General features: G+C 44.9%; 1 long non-coding RNA gene and 1 pseudogene across 1 annotated transcript in view; one reads left to right on the top strand and one right to left on the bottom strand.

Annotated features, from left to right (window-relative positions):
- Gm6249 (predicted gene 6249) overlaps positions 1-7,260 on the top strand; it is a 42,650-nt gene extending 35,390 nt beyond the window's left edge. The window contains exon 6 of the long non-coding RNA NR_046021.1: positions 5,206-7,260. This is a non-coding gene — a long non-coding RNA (predicted gene 6249). The remainder of the gene's footprint in view (positions 1-5,205) is intronic.
- A 9,684-nt stretch (positions 7,261-16,944) lies between these two features.
- Positions 16,945-18,006, bottom strand: Gm5904 (predicted gene 5904; annotated as a pseudogene).

The raw sequence follows: 21,882 nt of genomic DNA, 5'->3' as shown, positions 1-21,882 counted from the left end.
CAAAGTGGCTCCTCTCAGCGCTGCCTGCTTAGCTCATTTGCAACCAGGAAATGTTAAGTGGTCCAGCTAGCTAACTTAAGGAACCGAACCAGGAGGGAAATAAATGTCGCTGTCCTGTGCTTCCTCCAAGGGGCTGTCTTGTTTTATTCGAGAGGTCCCCAGGGGAGAGCACTCTCCCAACTTCTTTTGGAAGTAGCGTCTGCCATCTAATAGATCTTATTGTCAAATGCCTTGTTAAACTTTTACAAGGATGTGTGTATGTATCCCACTCAGCAGCGGTGAAACTTGAAATTCTGTCAGGGAGGCACAGTCACATTGGTCCCCCATGACTTGTTCTCTGGTTGATGGGGAGCAGCTTCCTCTGATCTTTCCCAGAAAGCAACATGACAAGACTCCCTCCTACCCCCATACCCTTGCGTCCCCAGCTGCACCCACCATACCCAGGATAAGGTGTCTTGGGGAGTATGGCAGTGGGCTGGTGTTTTATGCCCCATGAATTTTACCTTTCAGGATACATGTGTCTCATGCTTTGCTATAGAATTGTGTATATTTGGGAAGTCATGAATATATACTTGCTGCTGCTCAGCTTCTATAGCTTCTATGTAGCTGTTCAAGTCACTGTTTGTTCTGCAGATGGTGTTGTGCAAATGGGGTTAATTTAAATAATTTCCCCTGCATCTTCACTTGCTTCGGAACTACAAAGGTTTTGCTTTGAAAATGAATAGCTACTCCTGGTGGTCCTCCCCAGACATGGGCTGCTTCCCCAGACTCTCTTTCTGCTGGTGGCTCAGATGGCCTTTGACTAATGAGGTGACCTTAAAAGAAGCAGTTGCTGAATGTTCCTTGTGACTGGCCCACGGTGGTGACAAGTGTGAACCTGCATACAGAGCAAACGGTCTCAAGCAGTCACTACCTATGTCACTGGCTTGCCAGTAAGCTGGTTGCTGCCAGACTCAGGACCCAAGTAATTTATATTACCACGAATTAACGGGATCCAAGCTAAGTGTTAACTGCCCATTATCACTTGTCACCATGGTTAATAGTCACCAAATACTGATGACTTTAAGCAGAGGTGCTCTATTTTTCCTTTGTAGAGAGATTATAGCTTTAGAATTAATGAGTTCAAACTCTGGTTCTCTGGAAAATTCCTAACGATCTATACAAAAAGACCTGTGGCACATCTGACTTATTGATAAGTTTCCTGGAGCTTATTTATTAAACAAAAGCTTTACAGTAAAAACAGAAAGAGGGGAAGAAGATGGTTTTTTTTTTTTTTTTTTTTTTTTTGGAAACAGTGGACATTCTCAGAGACTGGCTACAGCAGCAGATTTTCAGCTTCTCTGAGATCTACAGGCTGAGTGTCCTGTAGGTGTGGTGCAGGCGATACTCCATGGCCACAGCTGAGGTTGCCCAGGGACATCTAAAGCGGCGAGGCAGAGGCCAAAGTCCCATCAAGAAACTTACGTAATTTACTCTGCTGGCCTTGAATGTCCTTACATCCTCTTGTCATGCCTTCACTACCCATGCTGGCTTTTGGGGGAGGTGGGTGGAGCGTCTGAGAACACTCCTTTCCTCTGCCTCCCAGGAAAGCCCCAGGGGTCTGGACGGCATCTGTCTGCTCCATTTCTCTCTAGCTCATATAGAATTTCCTTAACCTCCACCCGTGTCTCCAACCCAGCGAGCCCATCTTCCCACACTGGGACTGTGGTTCTTCCTAGTGAAGTCTGATGCAGGTATCAAGAGTTTAGAAGCAGGTGGCTGATGGGGTCTGAATGGACACTGATCATTATCCACAGAAGTTGGTCCCACTGTTCCTGAAAGCTGGGGTCCATGTACTGGCCACTGGGGAGCATTGTCAACACAGGAAACAGTTTGTTTCCTTAGACTGAGAAGACACCTCAACTACATTTCCTCTTACCCATGTTCTGTGGGATTCAACTCACCTCACCGAAGCATGGATGTCATTGGTGATCTGAATAGCATTCACCCATGTGAACCAATCTTGTCCTGAGATCATGTGTGCGATTGGCTACACAGCTTTGAATGCAGGATTGACCAGTGCAAGCCTCAAGCACCTAGAAAATCTAGGTGGCCGATGGGTCCATAGGCCCTGTATCTGCAAAAATATTTCATGCTGAACATGTGCAAAATGTCTTTTCTTGTCACTTCTTCCTAAATAATTCACTATGCAAACTATTTACATAGCATTTACATGTTATTAGGTATTATATGCAATCTAGAGATAACTGGAAATGCAGGGAGGGAGGCGGTATATGTAAATCTTATGATGTTTTACATAAGCACCCGAGCCTCTGCACTTTTGTATCCAGGGGGTATCTTAAAACTAACCCTCATGATACGGAAGGAAGGGATGGCTGTGTATGCTTGGAACTGTTGCAAGGTTTGCTCACTTTTCATGTGGACCTGACATTGGATGCTGCTGCTGTGCCTAAAGACAGTGCCTGTTTTGAGCTACACATCCTTTTTGATTTCTGCATCAAATAAGACATTAAGCGCCAGTCTGTGAGATGCGATGGGATCAAGCCGGGTCTCTTTGGTAGCCATTTGCACACCACCCTTATTCACTGCCTCTCCCGTTCTGCTCATGTGCCATGCGCTTCTGCAGGTAGGAAGCTTGAGTAGCATGGTCTGCGAATACTGCACTTTATGACTTCAATTCTTTGCGTGGGGCAGTTAGTTATCAACCAACACGGCAGGAGAGACACTGTACTGAGATGGAGTCACTGACTGACTTTCTTTACCAGCTACAGTATTTAGAAATCAATGTCCCTTCTTGGAACTCAGAAGCTATTTTGTTTTGTTTTATTTTGTTTTCTTGTCTGTTTGTTTTTGAGCAAATGAAGTCATGGTCACCACAGGCAAGATAAGCATCCAAGAAAACACCACCAGAAAGGCTCTTCTAAGCATGCTTATTCTGCTTTGTTTATATTTTGTGTATGGCAGTTTTGAAATCTATTGTAGTTTTTATGGTTGCAATGGACAAAGAAAATGGGTGCTTCTTAGAGGAAACTTCCCAAGTTGGAATTTCCAAGTCTGGAAACTCTTTGGTTTTCATTCATTCATCTGAAAGATATGTACAGCTTTATTTCCAAAGCTTGCCATGTGACAGGTGACATGGTTGGGGTTTGCTAGAAGCAGGTTTGCTTCTCTAGCTTCCCCATGTGTGGAAGTGACCTATGCCTGAGCTCACTGAGAGTGCTAACACAGTTCTTACTGCATCACCAGCCTGTCTGGGTTCACCTTCAGCTTGGGGCTGCTATATGCGCACCAGTTGGAATGGTATAGGAGAGCTTAGCCTTGCTCTGAGACCAGGTACAATATGGATAGCCAAGTCCTAGACTGACAGCCCTGAGATGGAGAGTGGAGCCTGAAGAAGAAGCTGAGTGTAGACATTCAGGTCCAGAGAGACTCCATTACTGTCACTAACTGGACAGTCCTGGTTGCTGGCTGCATATCTGAGCTACTTGGGGGAGTGTTAGAGATGATTTGTTTGCATGTGAGTTTAGAAGAAACTGTGGTTGGTTGCAGCCACAGATGTGTATGTGTCTTTCTTTCTCCAGGGCATATGTAGAAGTCACTGAGGTGGAGAGAATATGAAAGAATTGTTTTAGCCCTTTAAATAGGTCACTTGAAGTGTTTGATATCAATTGTTTGGCTATTGCCAAACATCTATCTGTGTCTGTATATAAGTGTGTGCATGTGTGCTTGTGCATATGCGTGTGCATGTGTGTGTTCAGGCACATGTATGGAGACCAGAGGACAACTTCTATGGCGGCATCTACCTTGATTTTCGGAGACAGGTGTCTTTTTAGCCCAGAAATCACTAAGTAGGTTAGACTGGCTGGTCAGAAAGCCCCTGGTTCTCTCATCTCTATCTTTCCAGCACTGCAATTACAAATATATGCCTTTATGCTTACATAAATATACATACAGTGTGTGTGTCTGTGTGTGTGTGTGTGTGTGTGTGTGTGTGTGTGTGTGTGTGTGTTGGAAATTGAACTCAGGTACTTGTGGCCTGGCTTTTGCAAAATATAAGAATTCAGCCTCAAAGATCCAAGTTTGAGAGAGGTCTGAGCTGAAGTCATATATATGAGAGACCACATACTCAGAAGACAAGCCTGGCACCTACAGGCCCACGTATGAGGTTGCTGGGGCTCCAATAGTGGAGTAATTGTGGATACAATGGGTGCTGGGGAACTGTTCCTTCCTTAGCATAAAGGGTGAACTTATGTTAAGCAGCTCCACCCTTCCCCCACCCTCAGCAGTCTGAGGTGCTCCCCATCCGCTCAGGGAAGTGAAGGGCAAGAGGACCAGTGTTCGCACAGAGCTGGCCTGAGGCAGAAAGCTCAAATCATTTGTGGGATCGGGCACAGAGAGGACTGTGCTGGCTCGTCGGCATGCTGTGTAAGGTCAGGGACACTTTCCCTGAGCCAGCAAAGTAAAGCAAGTCCTTGTCACTTGAGGCGTAGCCCATGCTTCAGAGAGGCCAGCAGAACTTGAACAGCTGTTCAACAGGAGCAGCAATCAGGAATGACAAACTCATCTTTTCAGTTTGTGGAGTGTTGGCCAGTGCTGGCTTAGCATCATGAATGCCTTAGGGCAGTAGGGTGTGCAGGAAGGACAGACTTGGGAAGCAGGTGGAGTGGGACGGTACATCCATAGGAGTTGTTAGGCTGATGCAAATGATATACACAAATTACATTATGAAGGTGAAAGGTAGACCTGGGAACTGGCTGAGGGTGGACATTATCAGCACCTGTTCACAGTCATGTGTGATGAAGGAATATGCTTTGCTCACGTAAGAACAATTGATTAATAATCAGATGAGGACTGGGGTTGGAACTCTGTTGGTAGAATAATTGCTTAATGGTCGTGCAGCCCCGAGGGTTTGCATAAACTGGGTATGGTGGTGCACACCAAAATCCCAACACATGGGAGGCAGAGGCAGAAGGTCAGAAGTTCAAGAGTTTGTGTGGCTACAGTGTGAGTTTAAGGCTAGCCTTGGCTATAAAAGAATCCATCTAGAGAAGTAGGAAGTGGAGGAAGAGGAGGAGGAAGAAGAGGAGGAAGAGGAAGAAGCAGCTAGATGCCCCCAAATTTCTTCATATTTGTTAAGAAAATGCATTTTTTTAAAAAGTGTGTCAGCCAAATGCCAACAAAACCATCTTGCTTTTTCCTTTGCAGGAGCTGACACTGTCTCCTTGCCTACCTGTCTGAATTTGGTCCAGGTTTGGTGGCTCAGTGACCAGTCCTATCAACGGCCCAGTGCACATACTTAAGAGTGTCTCGGACCTGCCCGCCGATTTCTCTACGGTTTCTTATGAATTTCCTCCAAAGGAACCATAAATCCCAGCAAGTTCAAATGAGCCACCATGGCCACTCCATCAGCCTCATAGCACGTTCAGTGAAACTGAGTCTTACAGAAAGAAGTCTGCTGGTGAGAAGCTTGCCAGCTCCCAGTCTTTCGCCCGGCGCTGCAATCAATAATGTATTATTTCCTTCACCACCATGCCCTGTACTTTCCCATTTTGAATTAGTCGTTGAGTGTAATATTGGGTAGCAGCCATCCATTTCTGCTGGCCTCTGACGTGTGACCACTCGAAGTCTGACAGCTCTGGGGGATTGGATCTCTTTGTGTTTGGCCAGAGAGTTTAGGACAAATCTAACTGATCCATCTTAACCTCACCTCCAATCCCTGATTCAGTCTGCCTTTTCTTCTGCCCTCATCTACCTCTGTGGTGACCCCAGTCCCCAACTGGAGTGCAGGACAAACTGTTATCCAGTCTTCCTAAGATTGTCCCCTGCAAATCCATCTTTCCCTCACTGTGAAGAGTGTGTACTTTCTCTGCTGTACATTTTACCCCTTGTTCTTCTCTGCTGTCTCATGGATTCTGTAGTCTTCTTCACACACTTTGCAGTGCTTAAACTGTAGTCCTCCAGGACAAGTTTCATAACTTGTTTCCTGTGCATTGGGCACACAGAAATGAGCTTCTCACCCCTCTGACACTCCTGTCATGTTTGGGTTCCCTGTTTGAAGGCAAATTACTCTGCTGCAAAACCAGCCTCCCGAACCCCAGTTTTACCCAATTTCTCTGCTTAGATCACGTGAGCCAGAATTATTGTGCTGTTAAGGTTTATTTACTTTGAATTTCAGTGTTTTATGAACATATATTTGATACACAGTAATGAAAAGTGACACCTCTTGTTATTTATGGCTTGCCTCTTGGAGCTCCCCCCGCCCTCTGCTTGCCTTTCTTGGTAGTTATTGCTGTGAGTGGAGCTGGTGTTCTTTTGAGCAGGTGAGATCATTGCTGGCTCGTTGAGGAGTGTGGGCTCTAGAGCAAAGAGCAAAAGCCATGCTTTAATAGGATGCAATATTGCCAGGATTCCTTTAGCTGCAGAGGGCTGAGTCCCTTTTAACACTTTATGCCACAGTTGGGGTTCCATAGGATTGCTCAGAGAACTTGGCTGGACCAGAGATGAGCCATCTGTCAATTGAGATCTTGCCTGTCCTCTTCATCTCTGGATTCTGTTTTCTTTCCTTCTTTTTATTTATTTATTTTTTAATTAGCTTTCATAGCAACAGGCTTCCTTGTAGCATTTTCTGCAGGATTTCTCCATATCACTCCAGCCCCCATCTCCCTACAGTTCTTCCTTAGTACTGATCCTAACCCCAGCCTCCCCCTTCCACTGTAGAGTGCCATATGTCCTCTTGTCTTCTCTACCTCCCTCCTCCTTCCTTTAATTCCTCTTCATCTTTATCTCTTGGGCCCCATCGCAGTTTCCTGGCCTTTGTTTCCATCTAGACACATGTAGTTGATAATTAGAGGCTAGGTCTGCATGTGAGAGGATAGATGGCATTTGTCCCACTGAACCCAGGTTACCTCAAATAATATGTTTGCAAAAATATCCATTTTCCTGCAACTCTCCTGATTTTTGCTTTCTACTCCACTGGCTTCCTCTGTAGCTCCTTTCCCCCATTTTTCACAGGAAATATGGCTGCCAACACCTGGAATGTTATTCTTGGTGAATGGAGAGCAGAAGTCTTCTAGTTGGTTCTGGGTCAAGACTACTGTAGGACTTGTAAGATGGCTGGGAGGCCTGACAGTAATTGTATCAGGGCCTATGAGAGAAAGATCAGCTTTGAATATTTCAGAGAGTGAGATTCATGGGAGTGAGGGGTCTTCAGAGAGTCTCACAAGAAAATCCTGCTGAATAAACCATATTATGGTCCTTTCAGATAAGAAAGAAACATTTTTTTTTTAACCATGTAAGATGTGTGTGTGTGTGGATGGTGTGGGTGGTGTGTCCCTGATCAGGGTTGCAGATGCCTGTGTAGAGGCTAGAGGTTGGAGTCTGGTCAACATAGGGTGTCTTCCTCAATTTCTTTCTTCTACATTGCTTACTGACTCTGAGTCTCTAACTGAACATGGTGCTTGCTTACCATTAGGCTGGACTGGCTGCTGAGGTAAATCTCCATGATCCTCACCCATGTCTCTGCCTCCCAGTGCAGGGAGCACCAGCCGTGCTTCCATCTTTATACCAGTGCGGAGGTTCGGAGTCTCAGGGCCCCATGCTTGAGCAACAAGCAGAATTTATCCACTGAGATAGCTCCCAAGCCCCATCTCTTATGCTAAGCAGGTGCACCTAAGGACCTTGTCTTTGAACTGCCTCTGGATCTTGTGACTTGGATTAGCACATCTATTTGCATAGAGTCTGTAAACCATTGCATAACGCATTTCATTTCTGCTAATGGCCCCTGCTCATTATCTTCTCACTTGATCTAGTCAATAAACAACAGAATATATTATAGCAACTCCTGAGAAAAACCATGTCTTCTCTCATAAAATCTTAGAAGGGGAAACTATTACACCTTGCCATCATAGATCAGACGCAATCCTGTGTTAACCCAATAGGTGAATGTGCCTGACTTCTTGGCTTCATCGGATGTTAAATCGATAACAAGTCAAAGGATTCCTCAGAAATTATCATGAGGGCTATTGGTTCCTGATTTTTCCCCGAGCCTGCTCCCTTTTGGAGCTCCCACCTGTGCCTGGATCTGTGCGAATGCATGTGGACCCACACCTGTCTGTCCAAGGGAACAGAATAGATCCGATCATGTTTATACTTGCCTGATGTGCTTTGCTTCTGAATTCTAAGAGGCTGTGATTTTCCCTCCTTTTAGACAGAAGAGACTGGCTTCTGCCCCCTGCCCTGGGCTGGATTAATGCTTAATGATGGCGTGGGAGGAGGAACAAAGTCGGTGGGGTGTGATCACGGATTAGTCTTTTCAAGCACAGCTAACCCTTTTGTCCTCTGTCTAGCTGTTCACCAGCCTCCTGCAGGGCTTCCTGCGGTGACTACTTGATAAGAGTTCAGATTCTTCTGGCCCTGGGCAACAGATCAGATTCCTGGTGGCCTGTGGACAAGGGCCAGCTCCAGGGACCACGACCTCCTGGTGATGGAGCCTCAGGGACCAGGTGGTAGAGAAAGTTGGGATTCCTGGGCCTGGGTCTCACTTTTCTTGTAGAGTTGGGGCATGGAAGGTAACTCTGGGTACTCCTTTCTAGCAGCAAAGACACTGGGGAATCACAGGGAGCAGGTGTGTGTAGCTCTTGGCCCCCTGGGAGGAGAAACTCGGGAAGCCTAATATCTTTTAGGAAGGTTTGTACTTAGTGAGCGACCTGAACAGGGCTGATACTCCCACTTTCAGGAGGGCCTTGGTGTTTGGATGTGTGGGTGGGGCAGGTGAATTGTGAGGCTGGTGTTCCTCCACTGCTGGACTCTGTGAGGTCCACTGTAGTCATCAGGGGAGTCTAACACCTGTCCCTTCCTCATGTGGCATTTGGACAGAAAGCCAACTGACACTGACTGTCTCCTTGGTGAGTTTAAGATGTTAGTATGGGCTCCAGGAGGGACTCTACCTTTCTTTGGTTGCAAGCAAGAGAGACTATGACTGACCCTAAAACAAAAAGATCATTTTATAGATAGATCTGAAGGTCGGAAGAGCTCAAAGGTTAGAAGAAGATGGAGTTGGCAAGCAAGGCAGAGCCTGCCAACCTGGATACCAGTGACAGGCGGCTGCCAAGCTGATGCCCAGACACCACAGATGGACAAAAGAGGGGAGGCTCCCTGGCCTTGTCTTTTAGTTCCTGGCAGGTTGGTGGCTGAAATCTCAGTGCAGCATGGGATGTGAGAATGTGAGATGTGCTCATCAGATATCCCAGTGTTCTCTTTCACTGCTTCCTTTCTTTTACTATGGCACTGAGAACAGAACAACTTAGGCTGCTGTGGGCTCTTGGAATATAGCTTTGTAAAATAATCCCTACAGGATGGGATCTTCCCAGAACGCCAACTGCTTCATCATTGCTGGATTTCACCCCTGTTTACTGTGTCTACAAGCAACCCCTGCCACTGGTTGCTGTGTGACTTGTGTGGTGTTTTGCCTGCCTCTTCCTCCAGCCCAGGGTGGGATTGGGCTCCCTTTTTTTTTTTTTTTTTTTTGCACTCATCTGCTTCCCAGTGTTTCTGGCTGAGCTGTGGACAGATGGATGAATAGAAGGGAATGTAATGTTGGGGGATTATCAAACAATCCAGTCTCAGTGGAAAAGGAAGTAGGAGAGCTAGTTTTCAAGCAAGAACAAGTATCATTCAACTCCACCTAGTGATTTGATGATAGAATAATTAAGTGACTTATCTTTACATGATACATATTTAAATAAATAGGAGCCATTTATCATATGTCATCATTTTGTCTAGAACACATATGAAAAGATTTGTGCATACCAGCACGTTATGAAACAGGACAGATCTTGAAACAATGGCCTCAATTTGAACTTGCAAATGCTTTTAATTTCAAAAGTATTTAAGCCAGCCCCTTTCATAAACGAAGTTACAAGCATTTGGCAAAATAGAGGAGTCACCGAGTTGGACAAATATTTTTCCTAATAGTTTGGGTTTTTTTCCATTCCTTTAAATATCAAGTAATAATGTTTTTTAATGTTTTTGTAAACATGGGATGTTTTAATGCCTGAGAAGCCATGTGTCATAAATAAGCTTTATTATCTGCCAAAAAGGATGAAAATATAACTTTACATTTCTGTTTTAAAGTAATTTTAGTGCCTATTAGCTATAAAGTAACAGTTATATATAATTTAGAGTATGTAGTCACTCCAAACAACTTGACATTTTCACACAAACACGGCGGCGTAATAATAGCCCTGGGATTTCATTGGAAGTATGCAGCACTACAGGATATTAAAATAACTTATGGCGCACTGTAATTCTTGTTTTGTATTTGTCCAAGTAGTTGTGAAGCAGGCAATAAAGTAGTAAAATGAAAGGCTGGGCTGTAACTCCAGCGCCCTTGCTTCTTAAAGTTGCAGGCGCCCTTTCCTCTGAAGTGTGGCTAAGTTGCCTGGGTTTCTGTGCTGGCTTTCATTTTTTTCTTCCTCTGTCATATAAGCTGTCATGGTGACAGGCCCTTTGTCTTAGACTATTCCTGAGGACACTCTCCAATGACTTCTTGAAGGAAGTCTGCTCTTGTGTGGGTGGGAGTCCTGGGCTCTTCCAGGGGAGAGGGGGAGGGTGTTACTTGTTGCTTCTAGGAGACAGTGTGGACTCCTATGAGAGTTTGGCTAAAACAAACAAGCCATCGAGTGAACACAGCACCCCACCTCACAGGAGTGGTTTTAAGTCTATAAACAAGGCCTGTGGAGTATGCATGTAAATGAGGCATAGCAGTACATCTCCTTCGGCCGGCCGGAAGGTCGGTAGGATTCGCTCTGTCTGCTTGGAAGTGTATCTTTGAAGAAGGGAGTGTTGTGTGACTACTGTAAACCAGATGTAAGGACACTATTTAATGTACTTAAGAAAAAAAGCGGTTTTCTGCATCACTCACAGGCTGACATATCATTATGCTTGCCTCATTAAAGCATGTCCAACATTATCCTCTCACTGGCAACCTGTCCCACCACATGTCCTTGAACAGAACGAGAAGGCATTTCTTTAAACACCCACCCTTTAATCGTTCCTTTGCGTTAATTTTCATTGACTTTTGCCCATTGCATGGCTCACAGTATCATTTGGATCCAGCAACACACACACACACACACACACACACACACACACACACACACACTCAAAAATGAAGATTTGTTCATACTCCATCCCTAAATATTATTCCTGAGAGAGAAGCTAAGGAAAAACATAATTTTTGTGTGGTTCAAGGTGGGTACCATTTATAATCTCCATATTGCAATTAAAACCACTCAAGGATTTGACTTCTGTTCATTTTAATTGAAGTGGTATGTGGGTAGGGATTAGGTGAGAACACAGATGTGCAGAAAATTAATATGGACCCGGAGAAATGTCTTTTCTCCATAAAAGGGCCGACCAAATGTTCACAGATGGAATTTGAGAGGACCCTTATTGAGTGATCCGGTAGGACTCACTTGGGTCATTCTGTGGTGGCTGAACACGCTTTTCATTGGGAAAGACACACCCCTTCCTTTTCCTTTCTAAATTATTGCTGTACTTGATTAGCTAATGTCATTAATTTGCATCAGTGCACCTAAATGAAAGTGAAAACAAATCAGCTCAATAAACGTGCTTTATAGACGACGGCTTAAGGAGGTGGGTCATCCTCAGCTAAAGGATATTAATTAGAGATATTAACTCTGGTGTCAGCTGAGATGTCAGGGACAAAAGTAAAGCAGGGAACTGAAGGCAGAAACAGTCTGAAGGGATTCTAAGATGCTTTTGTTGTGGTTTGGTTGCGGAAGCGTAGAACCCCAAGTCCTTCCACGTTGGGCAAGTGTACCACTGAGCCACATGCCCTGTCTTCCTTTCACTTTTTATATTGAGGCAGGGTCTTACAGAATTGTCCAGGCTGGCCTCACTCTCACCCAACTCATCTCACCCAGTCAGACTGAAATTGCAGTAATCCCACCTCAGTCTCCATTTGTGAGTAGCTACGGCCACAGGCCAGAACTGGAGGGAGCTGCCGGAAAATGAAGGGCTTGGCAAATGGGAGACATACTGGGGAGACTGGGGTTGGGACAAGAGTGCTCTGCAAAGGCACTTCTGCAGAGTCTTCTCATGTGACTGCGTGCTAATTCTGACTGTCACATAACAGGTGTGCAATAAAACATCTTGAATAAACAGGAAGATGAATTTGTATATTACATTTTTAATTTTAACACAGATTTCCCAATATCTTTAAGTGAATAATGAATGGCAGAGAGCACATCACCTAAAACTTGAATCATTTAAGACTTCACAGCGTGATACCTCAGCCTCTGGAGAATTTCACATGAAAAGAGGAAAAAACTGAAAATTAATATAAAATCCCATAGTTTCCAATGCCAGTTAATTCTTAAAGTGAACCTGGTAAAAATTTGAAGGTATGGAAATTTAACATCAAATAGAAAGCTGGTGGGGACCACTGTGAGTGCCTTTCTCAGAGATGCCTCCCTTTGCCTGATCTCTAGAATTCAGTCTTACGACACAGGCCATGGTTGGACTCCAGACTAGTACTCTGAAAGGCATCTCGGGGTGGGCCTTAGCAACCTGCCCTTTCTTCATGATGCGTCTCCCACTCCAAAACACATTCAGCCAGAAGAGAGTTCCCCTGAAGGAGATTATCTACGTGTGATAGAAAGTTTTTAAAAGGGTTTTTCTTCAAAAGTCTTTTTAGCATTTTAAACCTAACTCTTTCTTTGTGCATGCGTGCATGTTCTTGTGGTATATGTGCTCATGTGAAAGTGGATGTGCTTGCCTGCCTTCCCTTCTCCTTCCCTCTTTCCCTTCCCTTCTCCCTTCTCCCTTCCTCCCTTCCTCTTGTCTTTCTCTTCCTTCCTTCCTTCCTTCCTTCCTTCCTTCCTTCCTTCCTTCCTTCCTTCCTTCCTCCCTCCCTCCCTCCCTCCCTCCCTCCCTCCCTCCTACTCCTCCTCCTCCTTCTTCTCTCTCTCTCTCTCTCTCTCTCTCTCTCTCTCTCTCTCCTTCTTTCCCTTTTAAGACAAAGTCTCTCACTAGCCTAAAACTTAACAGATTAAGTTAGGCTGACTGACTGGTACCAGGGATACCAGTCTGTCTCTGGCTCTCCCAGTGCCGGAGTTACAAGCATGTACTACCATGCCCAGGATCTGACTGGAGGTGTCTTGCTTCACTAGGACTTTACCAAGGGAGCTATTTCCCCAGCTCTAAAACCCAACTCTCAGCTGAATTGGAAGGGCATGTTCACATGCAGAGACAATAGCCATCCAAAACCAGAAATGCAGCCATGTGCTTTGCTTGGATAAGATGAGAAGATTGTGACTGTATTTTTGTGACCCAAGATGTGGGGGCAACTTCTTGGCTAGTGTCTGGGCTACTGGGCTAATTAACTTTTCTGTTAATGGTTATCTTTTACCCTTGAAAAATACAAATGGTTCTGATAAATCGAGATCTAACCTGGCATAATTATGAGGTCTCGAATATCTCTTTTATGAATTTCACAGTTCTCCCAAATTCTCAGGTTGAAATATCATTAGCTAAGACACAGGGGTCTGAGTTGATCGACGTGACATTGGCAGAAAGGATGAGTTCAATTCCAAAGGGATCATGGGAGTTAGAAAAATTCAAAAATGATTTATCATCTCTACTGCATATTTTGCTAATTGGATGAATGTTTTAATTTGATTTTTCTCCCCCCTGAAATTCTATCAGATGAGATCTGACAGAGATGCTCCTGCTTGCCCGCCGTCAGCGAGGACCTGAGAGTTCTTCCTTTCATAGCTTTCCCAGGCAAGTCGGTGTTCTTAGATCTGAATCAGGTGATGGGGAATTCAGGGCAGCTCATGTCCCTACAGCTCTAACACCCTTCACTTTGTTCTTTGTTGTAGTCCTGACTGTCAGTGGTCCCTGACACTTAGTTATACGCTGTAGACATGACTGATTAATAACACTGCATGGTGACTTCCTAACTTCCCAGAGTCTACAACACCTGTTTCTATCAGGACGACATTCAATAGCGAGGGAGAGTAATTAGAGAAAACTTTACTGTGGTCATGGCCCTCGTAAACATCTGTCTACATAGCTGAAAAAATATGCCCAGCACAACACGCTGCTGTGGCCTCAAGTGGACACCTCAAACAGGTATTTGTGGATCACCTGAGGCCAGCCAGAGTCCTGGGAAATGTGACCACCTCAGCTCTGAACTCAGTTCTGCAGCGGGGGTAATGTGGTCTTTCCTGGTTGATTAAAGAATTGAGGATCTAGCCGGGCAGTGCTAGTTCATGCCTTTAATCCCAGCATTCGGGATGCAGAGGCCAGGCCTGCCTGGTCTACAAAGTGAGTTCCAGGACAGCCAGGGCTAAACAAAGAAACCCTGTTTTAAAAACCAAAACCAAAACCCAAAGCAACACCAAAACAAAATAAACAAACAAAAAACCAAAACAAAGCAACACAAACCCCCCCAAAACTGAAGAGCTGAAGAGCTGAGGTCCTTTGTCTATTCTCCTCTTCAATGGCTCCTGTCTAAAACTCCAGACAAAGCAATTATTCTGATAGACTCACGTGTTTCCTCAGAGAGAATCACTAAGGACACACCCAATGTGCCCTTCTCTTTGACCTTGGTATCTTGGAGGTAATCTTTCTCAACCACAGTGTTAATAGTTGGGATAATCTAGACTGCATTCCAGCCAAAAAGCAGTGTCTGGACCCCAGTCGTAGTGTGGGTAAGATGCCTCTTTCCCTTGTTAAATGCCAAAAGGCTAGAGAAAGCTCCAACATTAAGAAGGCTGCTCTTCCAGGGGACAGTGGTTGCATTCCCAGGCCACACATGGCAGCGCACAACTTCCTGTCACTCCAGGCCCAGAGAATTTGATGTCCTCTTCTGGCCTGCAATGATCTTGTATGCATGTGATGCACAGAGAGACACACATTGATAAAACAGTAAATGAATCTTAGAAAAAAAACATGCCCAGGATCTGGACTGCTACAGCATCTCCTCTCTGGAACTTTGCCAGGCAATGAGACAGGACACAAGTGCTCACTTGAAGCTTTTAGGGGAGATGAACAGCAGGCTACTTTTGCCACAATCTCATTGGCCAGAGAAAGTCATGTGATCAGACCTACTTTATGGCAGAAAGAAGATCTGTGAGACTCTGTGCTGAGAGATGTGGGGAGAGGGAGAGGGAGGGGGAGGGGGAGGGGGAGAGGGGGAGTTTGGAGCAGCCCTAGGCTTCTGATGTAAAGTTTTCTTTGAATCTCTCAGGCACTGACCTCTTGACATTGTGACAGGCCTCTGCCATCTACAAAAATCCGTGTTCAAGAACTTCCCAACTAGGTTTTAAAAGGTGCTAAAATTATCTAAAAATGTTTTTAAGTATGTTATGTTCTGGGCCCCATGGATTGGACATGTATTCTTATTTGTTTGTTTGTTTGTTTTTACATGTATTCGTTTTTTTTAAACTTTTTTTTTAATTATGTATTTTCTTCAATTACATTTCCAATGCTATCCCAAAAGTCCCCCACACCCTCCTCCCCACTTCCCTACCCACCCATTCCCATTTTTTTGGCCCTGGCATTGCCCTGTACTGGGGCATATAAAGTTTGTGTGTCCAATGGGCCTCTCTTTCCAGTGATGGCCGACTAGGCCATCTTTTGATACATATGCAGCTAGAGTCAAGAGCTCCGGGTTACTGGTTAGTTCATAATGTTGTTTCACCTATAGGGTTGCAAATCCCTTTAGCTCCTTGGGTACTTTCTCTAGGTCCTCCAATGGGAGCCCTGTGATCCATCCAATAGCTGACTGTGAGCATCCACTTCTGTGTTTGCTAGGCCCCGGCATAGTCTCACAAGAGACAGCTATTTCTGAGTCCTTTCAGCAAAATCTTGCTAGTGTATGCAATGGTGTCAGCGTTTGGAAGCTGATTATGGGGTGGATCCCTGGATATGGCAGTCTCTAGATGGTCCATCCTTTCGTCACAGCTCCAAACTTTGTCTCTGTAACTCCTTCCATGGGTGTTTTGTTCCCAATTCTAAGAAGGGGCACAGTGTCCACACTTTGGTCTTCGTTCTTCTTGAGTTTCATGTGTTTAGCAAATTGTATCTTCTATCTTGGGTATCCTAAGTTTTGGGCTAATATCCACTTATCAGTGAGTACATATTGTGTGAGTTCCTTTGTGATTGGGTTACCTCACTCAGGATGATACCCTCCAGGTCCATCCATTTGCCTAGGAATTTCATAAATTCATTCTTTTTAATAGCTGAGTAGTACTCCATTGTGTAAATGTACCACATTTTCTGTATCCATTCCTCTGTTGAGGGGCATCTGGGTTTTTTCCAGCTTCTGGCTATTATAAATAAGGCTGCTATGAACATAGTGGAGCATGTGTCCTTCATACTGGTTGGAACATCTTCTGGATATATGCCCAGGAGAGGTATTGCTGGATCCTCTGGTAGTACTATGCCCAATTTTCAGAGGAACCGCCAGACTGATTTCCAGAGTGGTTGTACAAGCCTGCAATCCCACCAACAATGGAGGAGTGTTCCTCTTTCTCCACATCCTCACCAGCATCTGCTGTCACCTGAATTTTTGATCTTAGCCATTCTGACTGGTGTGAGGTGGAATCTCAGGGTTGTTTTGATTTGCATTTCCCTGATGATTAAGGATGTTGAACATTTTTTCAGATGCTTCTCTGCCATTCGGTATTCCTCAGCTGAGAATTCTTTGTTCAGTTCTGAGCCCCATTTTTTTTTTTTTATTTACAAAGGATTTAATAACACTCTTGAGGAGAGTTTGCCCTAGGTAGGAAACAATATAGATAGACATAGACACATTGTTTTCTTCCAATAGTTACAAAGTTAGTGCTTGAAAATGCAGGAGGTGGGGGGTCTAAAATCCCAGTAGTAGGGAGGAGGAGTGAGTTCATGGCCTAGGATACACAGAGAGCTACAGTCTCCAACCAAAACCAGAACAGAAATCCAGCCGCTGAGCAGAAGCACTATCTGATGGGGAACTCAAGAGCTAATAAGCAGGTTTTATGCAAGAGGGCATGTGTGTGTGCCCCCACGCTTGCACACGCACACAAGCGCACCCCTGTGCATCACATCGTTATCCAGCCCCTACCGCTGCCTCAGTAGCGCCTGTTCATCTTCTTGAACTTCTCATAGTGGTAGTCATCTGTGGCCTTTTCATTAGCAGGACGCTTGCGGTTGGGAGGGGACCGTTCAGGCTCTGGCTTTTCTGTGTCACCCACTCGCAAGGGCCGGGCTCTGGGCTCTTCTTTGTTTCTTCGGATGGGTGCATCGAGCTCCTCGTGATAAAATCGGTTGTGCTGCACATAGTTCACAGCCATGTTGGTGGGCACAAAAGATGTCTCGCTATCCTTCTTCTTGTTCTGCTGCTCTGCCAGCAGCTGGGCCTTGGCATCCTCTGTGGAAATGATGTTTTTTATTTTAGCGTCTATGCCCAGGTCCACCTCAGGGATGCCACTCAGCATCTGGTTGGACAGCATCTCCTCAGTCTTCTTGGCAGAAGAGACTCGGATATTCTCTGGCAGCTCATAGGGGCAGTCCTCAGCATTCTTGGGCTTGGCCTTCTGTTCCTCTTGCTCCACAATCCCCTTCCTCTTCTTCAGCCCCGTCTCAATGTACTTCATCATGTCTGCATCTTCGTCCCTCCGGTTGGTCTCTGCAGCAAACGATGTCCCCAGGTGCAGATCCTCCTCTTCACTGACCTTGTCTTTGCCCTGCTCCTTCAGTTTCTTCATGTCCACCATGACCCCTGTCGCCATTTGGAAGGGATCATCCACCAGAGTAGTCTCCTCTTGAACCTTCTCTCCTATCAGCAGGGCAGCCACACCCATTTGGCCTCTTCCACAAGTTCTGCGCCTCTCGGGTTTCTTCCAGTTTTAGCCGAACCTCCTCTGATTCTTGTTCATCCTCCTCTGACTCCGAGTCAGCCTGGCGCCGGCGGAGTGTTTTCCCCCTGAGCCCCATTTTTTAATGGGGTTATTTGATTTTTCTGGAGTCCACCTTCTTGAGTTCTTTATATATACTGGATATTAGTCCCCTATCTGATCTAAACAGTCCCATACCCCCTAAAGAAATAGAAGCAGTCATTAATAGTCTCCCAGCCAAAAAAAGCCCAGGACCAGATGGGTTTAGCGCAGAGTTCTACCAGACCTTCAAAGAAGATCTAATTCCAGTTCTGCACAGACTATTTCACAAGATAGAAGTAGAAGGAACTCTACCCAACTAATTCTATGAAGCCACAATTACTCTAATACCTAAACCACAGAAAGATCCAACAAGGATAGAGAACTTCAGACCAATTTCCCTTATGAATATAGATGCAAAAATCCTCAATAAAATTCTCGCTAACCGAATCCAAGAACACATTAAAGCAATCATCCATCCTGACCAAGTAGGTTTTATTCCAGGGATGCAGGGATGGTTTAATATATGAAAATCCATCAACGTAATCCATTATATAAACAAACTCAAAGACAAAAAGCACATGATCATCTCGTTAGATGTGGAAAAAGCATTCGACAAGATCCAACACCCATTCATGATAAAAGTCTTGGAAAGATCAGGAATTTAAGGCCCATACCTAACCATGATAAAAGCAATCTACAGCAAACCAGTAGCCAACATCAAAGTAAATGGTGAGAAGCTTGAAGCAATCCCACTAAAATCAGGGACTAGACAAGGCTGTCCACTCTCTCCATACCTATTCAACATTGTACTTGAAGTCCTAGCCAGAGCAATTAGACAACAAAAGGAGATCAAGGGGATACAAATTGGAAAAGAGGAAGTCAAAATATCACAGATGATATGATAGTATATATAAGTGACCCTAAAAATTCCACCAGAGAACTCCTAAACCTGATAAACAGCTTCAGTGAAGTAGCTGGATATAAAATTAACTCAAACAAGTCAATGGCCTTTCTCTACACAAAGAATAAACAGGCTGAGAAAGAAATTAGGGAAACAACACCCTTCTCAATAGTCACAAATAATATAAAATATCTTGGCATGACTCTAACTAAGGAAGTGAAAGATCTGTATGATAAAAGCTTCAAGTCTCTGAAGAAAGAAATTAAAGAAGATCTCAGAAGATGGAAAGATCTCCCATGCTCATGGATTGGCAGGATCAATATTGTAAAAATGGCTATCTTGCCAAAAGCAATCTACAGATTCAATGCAATCCCCATCAAAATTCCAACTCAATTCTTCAACGAATTAGAAGGAGCAATTTGCAAATTCATCTGGAATAACAAAAAACCTAGGATAGCAAAAACTCTTCTCAAGGATAAAAGAACCTCTGGTGGAATCACCATGCCTGACCTAAATCTTTATTACAGAGCAATTGTGATAAAAACTGCATGGTACTGGTATAGTGACAGACAAATAGACCAATGGAATAGAATTGAAGACCCAGAAATCAACCCACACAACTATGGTCACTTGATCTTCAACAAGGGAGCTAAAACCATCCAGTGGAAGAAAGACAGCATTTTCAACAAATGGTGCTGGCACAACTGGTTGTTATCATGTAGAAGAATGCGAATCGATCCATTCCTATCTTCTTGTACTAAGATCAATTCTAAGTGGATCAAGGAACTCCACATAAAACCAGAGACACTGAAACTTATAGAGGAGATAGTGGGGAAAAGCCTTGAAGATATGGGCACAGGGGAAAAATTCCTGAATAGAACAGCAATGGCTTGTGCTGTAAGATCGAGGATTGACAAATGGGACCTCATGAAACTGCAAAGCTTCTGCAAGGCAAAAGACACAGTCAATAAGACAAAAAGACCACCAACAGATTGGGAAAGGATTTAACTTTTTATTGATTCTTTGTGAATGTCATGCCACGCACCCCAATCCCACTCCTTCCCTCATTCCCCCACATCAGCCCTCTGTCTTTGCAGTCTCCCTACTCGAGGAAAACCAATCAACCAATCAACCAACCAACCAACCAACCAACCAACCAACCAACCAGAAACAAACCCAAATGGAAGCCAGGCTGTGCCACACAGTATACCTTTTGCCCAAATAGCTTTACTTATAAATGTTCATCAAATGAGTCACTTGTCTGATTTGAGGCCTCTGGTTCTGCTACACCATCAATACTGGATCCTCAGCAGGACTCCTCTTGGATATGCTGTTTCTGCCCTGTGTCACAGAGACCCTGCAGCTTTGGTTCTGCAGGAAGGGCCCCTTGACACAGTCCAGCTGTTCATAGATGGGTTAGATGTAGGGGTGGGCCAACTCAAGGAAGAAATAACTTCTTCAGAGGCCAAATACACATATGTGTGTTTTGTCTGTCTCTGCCCATGAGTGTACCTGGCATCTACAGAGTCCAGAAGAAGGCATCATTGGATCCCCTAGAACTGGAGTTAGGGATGATTGGGTGCTGGGAGCTGAAGCCATGTCCTCACTACGATCAGCAAATACTCTTAACCTCCTAACCATCTCTCTAGCCCTGCTCCCCATCCCCATGGAACATTGACAAACACACACACTTCTTAGACTATGAAATCCTCCAAGACCTTTCCAGCATGGCCCTGTCTTGAAGGAGGCAGAAGTGGAGCTTGGTTAGAGGGTATCTTCCTAACTTCCTTCCACGTGCCCCTGCTGTGTTGGGCAGCTTGGTACGAGGTTCACAGAATCTCAAGAATATCTTCTTCTTTTCCCCTTTGACCCCACTGCCTTGGTGCAGGCAGGACGATGTGCTTCTGTCTGTCAGAGCTAAAGAGCTGGGAACACCCAGAATGTTACAGAAGCAATGCAGCCACACCAGTGGGATAAAGCCCTGTTCTCCAAGTTCTTGCTGGGCTTTTGTGTTATGCAAACTCCCATGTCTTTCCCTCTTGTCTTCCTTCTCCCCACCCAATCTCAGAATGCTGAGGTCAAGACACTTTGGGAAGAAGAGACAGCCTACAATAAATGGCCAGAGGCAGAAGAGACCACCAAGCTCCAGGCATGAAAGGGTGGGTACTGTCTGTATGGGTGGCACACAAACTGAAGGTAACATCAGTGTGTGGAGTAGATAACCCACCTTGGAGCTAGCTGGTGGCCTGGGCTCTCAGTTCTTCTGCCTACAAGGCTGGATGGCCCAGGGAAGGTTGTAGAATTCTACACTGCTTCCCCGTCTCATTCCTTCCCCTTTATTTTAATTCTAACATTAGTGTCCAGGCCAGAGCCAGCATGAACCATGACAGCAACTGTGGGGCCAGACAACCCAAGGACACCATGTGAACTCATCAGCAGTGGGATTCAGCAACTATCAGGCTGAGCATGTGTCCAACAGGCACATGTGCCACACATGATTCTCTCCCCTGGAAGTTTCCAGTTGAGGACAGTTCCCCAAATTCTGTCAGGTAGAGAAACCTAGAAATTTGGTAACAAAAATTTCCATAGATGCAAAGTGTTTTTCTGCCCTTAAAAATAAACCTGCAGTCCCTACTACTTAAGAGGTTTGAGGCAGGAAGATTACAAGGTCAAGGCCTGCTTGACTATAAGGTAAGTACAGGGCCTGCGAGAAGCTTAAAGAGACTTTTGTGTCAAAGCAAAAAATAAAACGAAGATGGGGTGGAGGTAGGGGTGGTGTAAGTATGGCTCTGTGGCAGAACATTTGCCTTGGATGTGCAACATTCTAAGTTCAACGCCCAGCACCACCAAAGGGAAGTAAACACGTACACTGTAAACCATCTGAAAGCTAAAAAGAAGACAATAGCCCCACCCGTGTCAGCCTCTGGGCAGCAAGGCCATCTTCTACTCTTTTAGTGCAGGGGCACTGCCATGTTCTTCAATGCTGAGCCATCTCTCCTTGGAGTGTAGGTGTGTGCCTGTGTGCCTGTGCGC

The sequence above is a fragment of the Mus musculus genome, chromosome 7 (genome assembly GCF_000001635.26).
Source record: "Mus musculus strain C57BL/6J chromosome 7, GRCm38.p6 C57BL/6J".
In the NCBI taxonomy this organism is placed as follows: Eukaryota; Metazoa; Chordata; class Mammalia; order Rodentia; family Muridae; genus Mus; species Mus musculus.
The sequence above is the reverse complement of the archived record's forward strand: the minus strand, read 5'-3'. Positions and strand labels throughout refer to the sequence as shown.